This window comes from Pleurodeles waltl, chromosome 1_2, assembly GCF_031143425.1.
Source record: "Pleurodeles waltl isolate 20211129_DDA chromosome 1_2, aPleWal1.hap1.20221129, whole genome shotgun sequence".
Classification (NCBI taxonomy): domain Eukaryota; kingdom Metazoa; phylum Chordata; class Amphibia; order Caudata; family Salamandridae; genus Pleurodeles; species Pleurodeles waltl.
In genome coordinates, this window is record NC_090437.1 from 1,083,528,000 (window position 1) to 1,083,540,687 (window position 12,688).

Here is a 12,688-nt window from a genome sequence, read left to right on the forward strand (position 1 = left end):
AAAGCAATGAGTTGATTTCCGGACAGGGCACCTCAAATCCACCCAGGTTCACAATGACTTTGATGCCCAGCAATGTTGTGTGAGGAATCCGGCCGTACAGTGATGGAAAAACTGTGCTGCAAGGGGCTTGCGTCATTTTCAGAAGCCGCAAGTGGGTGTTGAGGCGTTTCTCCAGCCGCGAAGCAGGTGATGTGTTGATTTCCCAGCCACAAAGCGGGTTGCGCGTCATTTTTACAGCCATGGTGCAGGTGGTGCATCAAACTTTTCCCTGCACGGCTTCCTGTGCATGGATTTCTGCCTTGTTCTACCAGATTTACCTTTCAAGGGCCCAGGGACTGGATAAGGCACCACTTGGCAGGGCAGGATTCTCAGCAGGGAGTCCAGGTGATGGAAGAAGAAGTCTTTGATGGCCCTAAGATTTCAAAACAGCAGGCAAGCCCAGTCCAAGCCCCTTGGAGACACTTCACTTTCAGGAATATACCACAAAGTCCAGTCTTTGTCCTCTTTCAGGCAGAAGCAGCAACTGCAGGACAGCCCAGCAAAGCACAATCACTGGCAAAGGGGCAGTACTCCTCCTGCAGCTCTTCAGCTCTTCTCCTTGGCAGAGGTTCCTCTTGATTCCAGAAGTAATCTAAAAATCTGGGTTTTGGGTCCACTACTTATACCCCTTTCTCCCTTTGAAGTAGGCAAACATCAGAGGAAAATATCTAGTGTTTACATGATCCTGCCTTGCCCAGGCCAGGCACCAGGGGGTTGAAGACTGTATTGTGTGAGGACAGGCATAGCCCATTCAGGTGTAGGTGACCACTCCTCCCTCCACTCTAGCCCAGATGGCCCATCAGGATATGCAGGCTACAGTCCAACTCCCTTTGTGTCACTGTCTATAGGGCATTCACAAACAGCCCAACTGTCAGTCTGACCCAGACAGAAAATAAACAAGCAGACAGAGTCACAGAATGGTTTAAGGAAGAAAATGTCCACTTTCTAAAAGTGGCATTTTCAGACTGACAATTTAAAAACAACTTTACCAAAATATGTATTTTTAAATTGTGAGTTCAGAGACTCCAAACTCCAAATCTCTATCTGCTCCCAAAGAGAAACTACACGTAATAGATATATAAAGGCAGCCCCCGTGTTAGCCTATGAGAGAGATGGGCCTTGCAACAGTGAAAACTGAATTTCGCAGTACATGTCCTACCTTTAACATACACTGCACCTTGCCCATGGGGCTACCTAGGGCCTACCTCAGAGGTGCCTCACATGTATAAAAAGGGAAGGTTTGGGCCTGGCAAGTAGGTTCACATGCCAGGTCGAATTGGCAATTTAAAACTGCACACACATACACTGCAGTGGCAGGTCTGAGACATGTTTACAGGGCTACTCATGTGGGTGGCACAACCAGTGCTGCAGGCCCACTAGTAGCATTTGATTGACAGGCCCTGGGCACCTCTAGTGTACTTTACTAGGGACTTACTAGTAAATCAAATATGCCAGTCATGGAAAAGCCAATTACACATACAATTTAGACAGGAAACATTTGCACTTTAGCACTGGTCAGCAGTGGTAAATGTGCACAGAGTACCAAAAACAGTCTAGCACACAGTCAAAACATGGGAAGCAGAGGCACAAGAGATAGGGGAGACTATGCCAAGGATGCCAGGTCTAACACCAGCTAACAAGACATCAGATACTATTCAGCACTAGAATTCTTCACAACAATTAAGAGAAGATTGTGAAAGACTGAACATGTTTTCTTCACAAGAACACTCATCATGCTCAATTCATTGGAACCTTGCATTCTGGAATACTATGCACATCAGACTGGCCCCTTCTGACTGGAGGAGGCTCCTCCACAGTGGCGAAGGAGTGTCACCCTACAGACTCAGAGCCAACAGCTGAAAAATAAAACAATATTTGTTAGTGTTTTATTTTTCAGCTGCTGGCTGAGCCAGCGTGTGCAGGGAGGGGCTGGGTTGGGCAATGGGAAGGGGAAGATTTCTCCAACCCAGCTGTTTTGCACAGCCTGGTTTTAGAAATAGCTCAGAGCGAGTAGGAAACCAGCCTATTCAGGCCAATCCCGGCACTGCTCTCATGCTTGGTAAGAGCATGAGAGCGGTGCCAGGATTGCACAGAGAGTCTCTGATGCTGTCCCATAGACTGCTGGGACCTGGAAGCTGAGGAACGCAAGGAGGCCAGCAGCACAAGATACATTTTATTGGTTTTTTTTATGTTAAATCTCCCCGCGCACACTTCCCCCCAGCGCCCCTGCTACCTTCCCCACCACTTTTAATTTGTCAGTCGCCACTGCTTCTGACACCACTATCACAGAATATAATTGGACAAGTCACGTTTATTTCAGTGACCTCACACCTTGCTGTGGCTTACACATACAATCCTCTAGTTGTGATCTACCTTGTTGAAAAATGTACTTGTGTTTTTTAAAATATAGGAAATTAAAGGTGTAGTTTGCCATCCGTCTCAGACCTGGATATTTGAAATTTTGAAATTTTAAAATATTCAGGAGAGCTTAATTTATTTAATTGCATGATGTTTACATCTCGAACAATGAATGATAATGGCTAATCAAATTATGTTTATGGTTTAGTTTAGGTATGATCCTCTTTCAGTTTTTTGACATATGCTTGACAGACACTTAATTACGAACTACCTGCAGGTATATTCACTTGCACATCAACCAAAGGACAATTTTCCTCTTATGAGCGGAATGAAATGCTTTTTGATAAAAAAAAAAACAACCATATCCATTTTGTGATTGTTTGGAATAATTACGCGAATGCTACCTTGAATATAACATGTTACTAGACGATTTTGTCTCAAGTATTTTATTCAAAAAACGTTGCCGCAAAAATAGTGTGGCCAACTGGAGCAATGCTTTTTGTCAGCACACCACTTAGGCCCCCATTACATGGGATAATCCAGTACCATGAAGTACTCGTACAATGCGTTTTGGAACTTCCGGGTTGCGGTTGCAAAATTGACCCAAAGAAACTGAAAATTATATGATGGATTAGGTGACGCTGCATCGATTCTTACATGCGATTCCTCATTCACAGTCTGCTTTTCACCAAGATATTTAATCTGCTTTTAGCAGGGGAACTGTTTCGGTGAGAAACATGGCATCTGAGGTTTTACCACGAATTTCAGTCCAGTTATATAATGGGGCCCTGAATGTTATTTTCTCCTCTAAATTCCTGATGTATTCAGATTCTCTGTAACTCGCACTGGCCCCGTGGTACTCTGAAATCTGGAGAGGCACACAGGTGCTTGGACCTTGATTGATTTTCCTATATGGTTTTAAGTGCAGGAAACACTTTGTTTAGGCCTCCCATCTTGCAAACCAGTCCCTCCCCCATATACTCCTAATGCTTGTGCCACTTTTCTTGAAGGCTCTGTCAAAAAAGTACCTCTCCTAGTTCCACAGTATTCAGAATCATGTCACCTGGCTAATTTCCAACCTTCACGGACCTTGGAAGAAAGACCAAGAAACAGCTGCTCTGAAAGCTTAACATTATGCGATACTGTGCCTAGTTCATAAGGCACTACCTAGCCATACTCAAGGGTTTCATTACAAAGGTGTGTTGAACCTGGCCCTTTCTGCAGGATCACCTCCAAACCTTTTTTCCTTTTTCCTCCACTTTGTGCTGAATTTGTTGTTGTTGGCCCCATGACTTTGTGCACCTTGCCACTGCTAACCAGTGCTTGTGCTCAGTCCCATTAGCATGGTTTGGTTGGCCCACACCTAATTGGCATATTTCATTAACTTTTCTGACACTAGTAGAGTGATATACTTTATACCCAGGGCCTCTAAGTTAAATGCTACCAGTGGGCCTGCAGCACATATTGTGCCACCCACTTAAGTAGCACTTAAAAACATATTGCAGGCCTGCCATTGCAATCTGAATGCAGTTTTAAACTACCATGTTGAGTTGCCATTAAACCCCTCCTTGCCAAGCGTCAAACTCTCTTTTTATTGCAAATGTCACTCCTAAGGTAGGCCATAGGTAGCCCATAGGGCAGGGTGCTGTGTAATTAAAAGGTTGGACATGTATGTCTAAGTTTTACATCTCCTGGGAGCGAAAACATCCTATTTTTTTCACACTGTGAGGCATACTCCTCCCATAGAATAACATTGTGGATTCCTCATTACATTTAAGAAGCTGTAACTCCTAATTGGGAGCAGGTACATATGTCATGTTTGGTTCCTATGAAACCGTAATGATAAACTATCTTTAATGGTAAAGTCCGAATTTTCATTACAATTTTGAAAATGCCACAAATCCTTTTCAGTGGCCCCTCACCAAAGGATATCCAATCTCATGGCTCTCTCTTCAGCTGCAGCCCTCTGCCTCATCCTGCTGGAGATTTCTGACTTCCATTTTGTCAACTAAGTGCAAATGTAGAAATCTTCACCGCCGCTTTGACCCAATTCCATCAGACGATGATGCTTCCTTCTCCGACACCACCTGCAGCCTTACTCCCCTGACCTTTACCATCTCAGACTCTTTATCTCAGAATTTCTTGTAAGTCCGAAAGTAGTCACTGACCAGGCCCAATCTACTTTCTGTATTCGAACTGTGGTTCTTTGCCATCAGCCATATTTTTCGACTTTGGCCCCATCTCAGGTAGCTATATTTCTATGATTAGCACTTTGATCCTTTAGATGCTAGTGTTCACTAAAATCATTTAAAATATATAACTCCGGTTCTACTGATTGGATTTTTGTTTTTTGTGGTGTCAGCTTATTAAAATGTACTATATTTTTCGAAATTGGTTTGGGATTTTTCTTGGGTTGTGTTTTCACTCTATTACTGTTTGTGTGCTGTATAAATACTTTACACATTGCCTCTAATTGAAGCCTGACTGCTTTTTGTGCTAAGCTACACAGGGTTAAACACAGGCTAATTAAATGTTTTTTTTGTGATTCGCTCCTCAAGCGATTGCAGCTGTTGCTTGGACAGGACTCGCACCCCAGTCATCCAACAACACAGTTTCTCACAGGGTGATTTTTACACAGTTTAAGGTGAGATGCAAATTTTAACTGGAAAGAGGTCAAGAAAATTTGAGGAGGAAGTGTCTGTAAACCCCACCTATGTGATTTCTGCGAGATGTGAGGAGTTATATCCAATTAGGTTATGGATGTTGAAAAAAAGAAGTCAATAGGGAAGACTTCATATTTAGGAGTTCTCATCAAAGATAATTAACTGGTGGTAGACTCTGGATAATTCATTAATTAATTAGATGGTACTAAATTTGCATGCCTGATGCAGTAATGGTGGATGTTTGCAACAATTTTTCATCCATGAAGGCCTCCTTGCTAATCTAATTATGTCATCTGAGTGCGCTTCTATTGTTTAAAAACAGTGAATTGATAGGTTGATTAACTGTTCTTGTGAGATCATAGGTGACCCCTTGTTCGAATTGCAACAACAATATTTCAAGTTAGGGATGGAGAGGCTTACATTTACTGTTATAGATGCCTTTAATCATAAACCCAGTCATTAACTAGTGAAGATCACAAAAGGCTTCTAGGTGGTAATGGATAAGGTATGAATGTCCTGTATTAGGAAAGGTGGGTCAGTAGTCAAGATACATGTAACTGGGCAATTATAGCTGTCCACTACTAAAGTGTCTAGATGTTCAGACACAATGTTTTGCAACAACTGGGATGGTACACAATGACTGCTTGCATAACCAACTGTAAAGTGGCCAATAGTATGAGTGATAGTCTGGATTATGTTCAGTTGTGCAGATGAGAAGAGTACACTACAGCACTGCTATCATTAACCAGTTTCTCATGAGTCAGCATAAAATGTTCTAAAACCTCAGTGTAAAGTAACACGCCACAGTGTAAAGTGCGCGCCACTAGGTGGACTGGTTGATGGAGGATATATATATATATATATATATATATATATATATATATATATATATATAATAATCTTCAACAGATGGAACGATAACCAGCTGACGGCTGCACCAATCCCGTTAATTGGATCCCGACCATTGGAACAGAGTCGTATTCAACAAAGCCGTAGTCAATTCATCGAATTTATTACTTATAAAGGTTTCACAGAGTCCTGGAGAGAAATGTCAACGTGTTTCGGCAGAACGCCTTCTACTGGACAAATCCGGCCAACAAGCCGGCACCATATATACAAGTTAAACTCTATCATTTATTTTCATGACATTCTAGTGTGATCTACTACAGCGGCCATCTTAACACATGCAAGAAGCTGAAGTTTTAACTCTACAATCTTTACATGAATTGCTATTGATAGTTTGGACATCAATCCAATACCACATAAATATCATAAATACATAATACATATCATTAATTGAATGTAATAAAAATCATTGATTAAATATTATAAGCATGAAATTAAATGTTAATACATGGTTTGAACCAGTATTATCAATCTTTCTGATCAACCTCCATCAATCTAATTTAATCAAATATCAGTAGGATATGTTTGTCAATGTGGGTTTTTATATATGGATAATTCTAAATGTTTCAAATATAATTATCAGAAATATTGTAAATATTGCAAAATGCCAAGAAATATAATAAATAGTTTGTTATAAAAAATATAAAAAATAATCAGTACATATAAACCAATCAGCAAAATAATTATTATCCTATGGTTCAAAACAGAATAATATCCAATTTGATTATAATTTACAATTTCTACAATTCTTATTCATTATTGAATTCAAAATTTGAAACAAGTTATACAATATCAAATCAATCATATATACATAACTAATTGCAATATCAAGCTAAACCCCAGTGGAATTTGATCTTTTGTATAATTTACCACTTCACTATCAACCTACGCTTCGTCCTCTATGTGTGATCAGTAAGTTCATGGAGCAAAATTATGTCTTTTTATATCATGATATATTGAATAAATATCCAGAAGTAAATACATATTATTTATGGATTAAGTCTTATCTATTTTGATCTATATTGTAGGTTTCCTGATTTGTGCATGTTTTCAAAATAGAGTTGAGAAGAGGCCACGGACTAAAGTGCATAGTGCTAATAAGACAAACATACTTCTATATTAAATAAAGTGTCTATAACTAGTGCAAAACAGTGCTAAAAGAATTGTTTATGATAAAAGATTCACATATCTATTTACACTCTTCTGTAAATATTACATTCTAAGAAAAGAAAAGTTACAGAAAGATATAAAGATGAATAGTTTTTTCTGAAAAATTCTTTAAACATCAGTTGGAGACAAATGTGTTTTCCTGAATGTCTGCAAAATCACTTTTTGGCAGTAGTGAGAATAATGTTATATCCACAGTTATATATAAGCAAAATTTCACAACACTCAAGATCTCTCTATAAATATGGAATAAATGCAGTTTTCATCTAAGATGGACATGTAGTTCAGCAACAAGATTATGTCCCCAAGGAGATTCAGAACCTAATAGTAGAATTATCTACAATTCCATTTGTCTAAGCTCCAATGTTCTATCGCCGGCTCTGGGGTTATTTTTAATGGATTTGATGCCATAAAATGACAATGTGCTGGAATTCCCTTTGTGTATATCCCAAAAATGTTTGGCCAGTGGATATGTTCTATCTTGATTTTTAATGGCTCTAAAGTGTTGTAAAAATCTGACTTTTAACTAGTGGATAGTACTGCCAATGTAGTTTTTGTGACAACCACATTCGACAACATAAATCACAAATTCCGTGTCGCACGTAATGCAATCTTTGATATCACAATAGCGACCATCAAAAATGTGATATTTTTGCATGTGTTTTGCATACTTGCAAGCCTTGCAATGGCCACATTTCCAAAATCCCGAAGTTTTTTCTCTACGAAAGCTAGTACATCTTGGTTGAGTCAAAAAAGTTTGGGATTTTGGAAATGTGGCCATTGCAAGTTAAATGATCCCCTAATGAGCAAGCCTTATGGACGGATGTGGACCAATGCTGTCCCTGATAATGGGATCATTCTGTAGAATGTGCCAGTTTTTCTGAAGTATGGTTTTCAATGAATCATGTTGTTGATTATCTTGCAAAAATATTCTAGGAGATGATTGTTTCAGATCACTGTTATTTGATGTGTTATTGAAAAGTAACTCATCTCTACTTTTGTTTTTGACTCTATTCTATGCATCCACCAAAATTTTAAGAGGATAACCTCTATTTAAAAATCTTTCAATCATAGTCCTGATTTCCAAATCATATCTACTCTCATCTGAACATATTGTGCGAGCCTGCAGAAACTGGCTGTATGTTATGCTCCATTTCAATGCTGTGGGATGCCCACTATTAGCATGTAGTATGGAGTTACATGCCGTGGGTTTGCGATATATGGTGGTCTCTAGATGATCATTTCTCACTTCTAATAAGACATCTAAGAATTCGATAGTCTCTCTGCTAGAAGTGGCTTCCAAATGAATGTTAAATTGGTTATTGTTTAGTATGTTTATATATTCGAACAATAATTGATCAGTGCCATCCCAAATGATAAACAGATCATCAATATAACGCACCCACAATACGACTCTATCCATATAGATGTTGTTATTTTCAGACCATGCCACCTCCTTCTCCCACCAGCCCATATAAAGGTTGGCGTACGTGGGAGCAAAAGAATCCCCCATAGCCGTCCCTTGTTTTTGTAAAAAACAGTCATTGTCAAATAGAAACAGGTTATGGGTTAAACAGAATTGTAGCATGGATAAAAGCATATTAGTGTGCTCAAGAAATTCAATCGGTTGTGTTTGTAAAAAATATCTACATGCTTGTAACCCATATTGATGTTTAATAGAGGTATACAAGGAGGCCACATCCATGGTAACCATTAGATAGTCTTTGTGCCATGGAATGTTGTGTATCTTAGCCAGAAAGTCATTAGTGTCATGTAGATATGATGGTAATTCAGTAACAAAGATGCACAGAAACAGGTCTAAATATCGCGAGGTATTTTCAAGCAGAGACTGATTCATGCTGACTATAGGTCTGCCTGGGGGATGTGATTTGTTCTTGTGGATTTTTGGCAGAAAGTAAATGCATGGAATTTTGGGCTGGTCAATCTTTAAATACATAAGCTCATCATAGTCCATAAGTTGTTTAGTGTACCACTCATTAAGCATCCCATGATATGTCATTTGATATTGAGTTATAGGGTTAATCCGCAACTTGTCATAATGTTCTGTATTCATCAGTTGTCGGTAAGCTTCTTTGGTGTAATCACACGTGTCCATGATAATGATGTTACCGCCCTTATCGGAGGGCTTCATGATAATGGACGTGTTGGATCTCAGTATGTTTAAATCTTTCCAGTCTTGTTGAGTAAAGTTGGATCTATTTGTTGTTTTAGATGGACCTTTAGTGCGGAATTTGTCAATATCGCTAATTACTAGTTTATGGAATATATCAATCAAATTACCACTAGGTAGTGGGGGATTAAATCTGCTCGACAATTTCAAATGGCTATTATCATGAAAATTTGTGACAAATCCCATCTCATTAAGTGTAGAAGTATTGGTTTTAGTGTCATCATGTGTTAAGCATCCAAGTTCATTACTCTCATTGGCTAGATCATTAACGGCCATCAATTGTGAACTGTCCGCAATATTAAATCCGGAGACTGGAGCCCTTCTGTTCACATTATCTACAGATAGGTTTTTATCCTTATTAGAGAAATGTTTAATTAAATGTAGTTTGCGAACAAAGTTATAGAGCTCAATTCGTGTACCAACATAGTCCCACTGGACATTCGGACAAAAGCTTAATTCTAGGTCAAGTATGCGTAGTTGATTATCTGTAAATGTACTGTGGGAGATGTTAACAACAGTGCTCGAGTGATTCGGACTGCTGGCGAGTTGGGGGTTCAAATCTGTTTCTATTGTTCTTTGTCTTACCCCGCCTCGTCTTCCGCTCCCTCGGCCACGTCTGCGATTTTGACCAGGGGGTGGCGTGACCATTTGCATAAGACGCATTTCCCCCTGAAAATCCAACTTATTTCGTGGTGCCTCATCTGCAGAAGACCCTATCTCTGAGCTGTCATCAGCAGATATATGATGTGTGGCAACGTCTACTCCACTCTTGGACACATCCTTTGTTCTTACAATGTCATATTTCCGAGCAAACGTATAAATTCTTCCATGCTCATAATCCAATTTTCTCTATTAAACTTATGTGCTTTACGTAATTTGATTTCTTCTTCCTTATTTTTAATCCGTTCTTCCATTTTAGCTAACTGGTTGGAAACTTCTTGTTGATTAGCTATCTTTTCTAAATCTTTAGTGATTTGTTCATCCATTCGTCTTTTAGCTTGGGTAATTAGAGTTCCCATGAGTTTGGTCGAGCAGTCTACTGTTTGCATTCTCCACTCCTTCAGCAAATCTGGATCCATGTCACCTAAAGTGGGTAGTATTAAAATATTTGGTTAATGATGTCATCTCCCACCATATATATTGGCCAGGAGCAGCACTAGGCTCTGGCTCGACCACAGTTTAAGTGCACTGCAGTAACAGAATGTACAAACAGCCTATTTTTATATATTTACAAATCACCCCTAAAGTGTTCCTTGTAAGATCACAGGGCTTTCCATTATTCACCTGCACAGGATGAGACATCAGTGGATTTTACATAATTCCTCTGGAAAGGCAGTGATATCACTAGAATCCCCATCATCCATCTGCACAGGAAGTGTCATCACTCCTGTCCCCTCCTGGGACCTCCTTAATAGATGCCATAGCGTGGACATGCAACTCATCTATACCGATCCATGAGTGGACGGTACCCAATGCCAGGAACCCAAACCTCCACACCCTCATACCTGGCCATTGTTACACACACCTCTACCTCGCTGTACCGCACAACACTGAGGGAGCATTGTTCTATGCTTCCTGCAAGTTTTCATGCCCTTACCCACAAACACACTCACTGCATCAACAGCACCCAACATCCCACTATCACACTCATAAAGTTCTGCAACCACCCACACAATACCCCACACTTGCATGCATGCTCCTCAACACCTGCCTACTCATCAAACATGCTTCAGAGATCAGGGACCTGTTGTACAACAATGCCCCTGACCTGCTTTTTGTCATGAAAACCTAGCTGAACTACGCATCAGCACCTGACATCACGCCATTCACCTCTGCTGCAATATTGCCAGGCAAGACATCATTTAGAAAAGCACTATCAGCTGCACCACATCCACAGACACTTCATCTTCCAGCATGGAAAACTTACTGTTCAAGCCCACATCACAGCCAACTTCACCCTAAGAGGCACTCTTATCGACAGATTACAAGGACCATGCACCATCTTTAACACCATCACAGACTTTGTTGCACCACACACCCTTGATGATAGCAACTACATCCTATTTGGAAAACTGAGCTTCTAGGTAGAAGACCATACTCATCTTAACTCCAGAGCAATCACTGAAGCCCTTGAAAACTTGGGCCTCACCCGAGGAGTAGAGTGACCTACCGACATCTATAGACCCCAAATAGACCCTATTTTCACCAACTTCAGCAACATCCAAGCCGACAAGCCCACACCAGTCTCCTGGACAGACCACGCCCTTTTCAAGTTCAGCATCTTCATCCCAGTCCAATGCACATGCACCACTATCAGTCAAGCCTGCTGACACTGGAAGGGCATCACTGACAAGGGCTGGAACACTGCTCTCAACACCCACTGACCCAAACACAGCAACAGACTCCCCAAAGTCATTTAGAATTCCAATAATTAGATTACCACCTGCTCCACCTCACTGCCCCCCCGAAATACAGCAATACATCAAGATCCAGACCCCAGGCCAGTTGGTATTTGAAGGAACTCAGACTTATGAAACATCACGGAAAAACAACTGGAGCATAAAAGTAGAATGAGCCAGGGCAATGCAGACAGGTGCACATTTAAATCTACCCTAAGACTCTACCACTAAGTGATCCGTAACACCAAACGGGCCACTCTGGCAGACTGCATTGAGGCCAGCATCAACAGGAGCAAATAAATCTTCACCATTGTGAAAGATTTCACCTCACCATCGGCTGCGTGCAACTCAATCTCTCTCTTGCAGGACCTCTACAACAATCTATCTCAATACTTCAACAACAAAATCACCACCATTTACAGCAACTTCAGCGCACTACATGGCCTAACATCTCCACAGAAAAATACACTACCACCATGAAGTCAATTTACTCATGGGCCCCATCGGACACCTGCTTCCACCACACCTTCTCCAGAGGACTGCAACCCATCTGCAACATATTCACTACCCATTCTGAATGCCTACACCTCTTCTGAGGCTTTCCAGGTACTTTATAAGACGCAACAGTCCTCTCATTGCTGAAAAAATCCTCAGAGGACCCTTCAGCGCTTTCCAATTACAGACTGGTCTCCCTGATACCGTTTCCAGCCACGGTCTTGGAGAAAATCAACAGAACCCTCACCAAATACCTCAATGTCCACCAACTATTTGACACCACTCAGTCTGGTTTCAGACCAAACCACAGCAGAGAAACTTGCCTCATCATTGCCACGGATGATGTTGCTTGACTCTGGATAGAGGAGGCATGGAGGCGCTCATCTTCCTTGACCTCTCCTGCAGTTGAGACAATCTCCCATTCTGTCTTCTGACACCCCTATACAACATCAGAATCAGAGGACGCAATC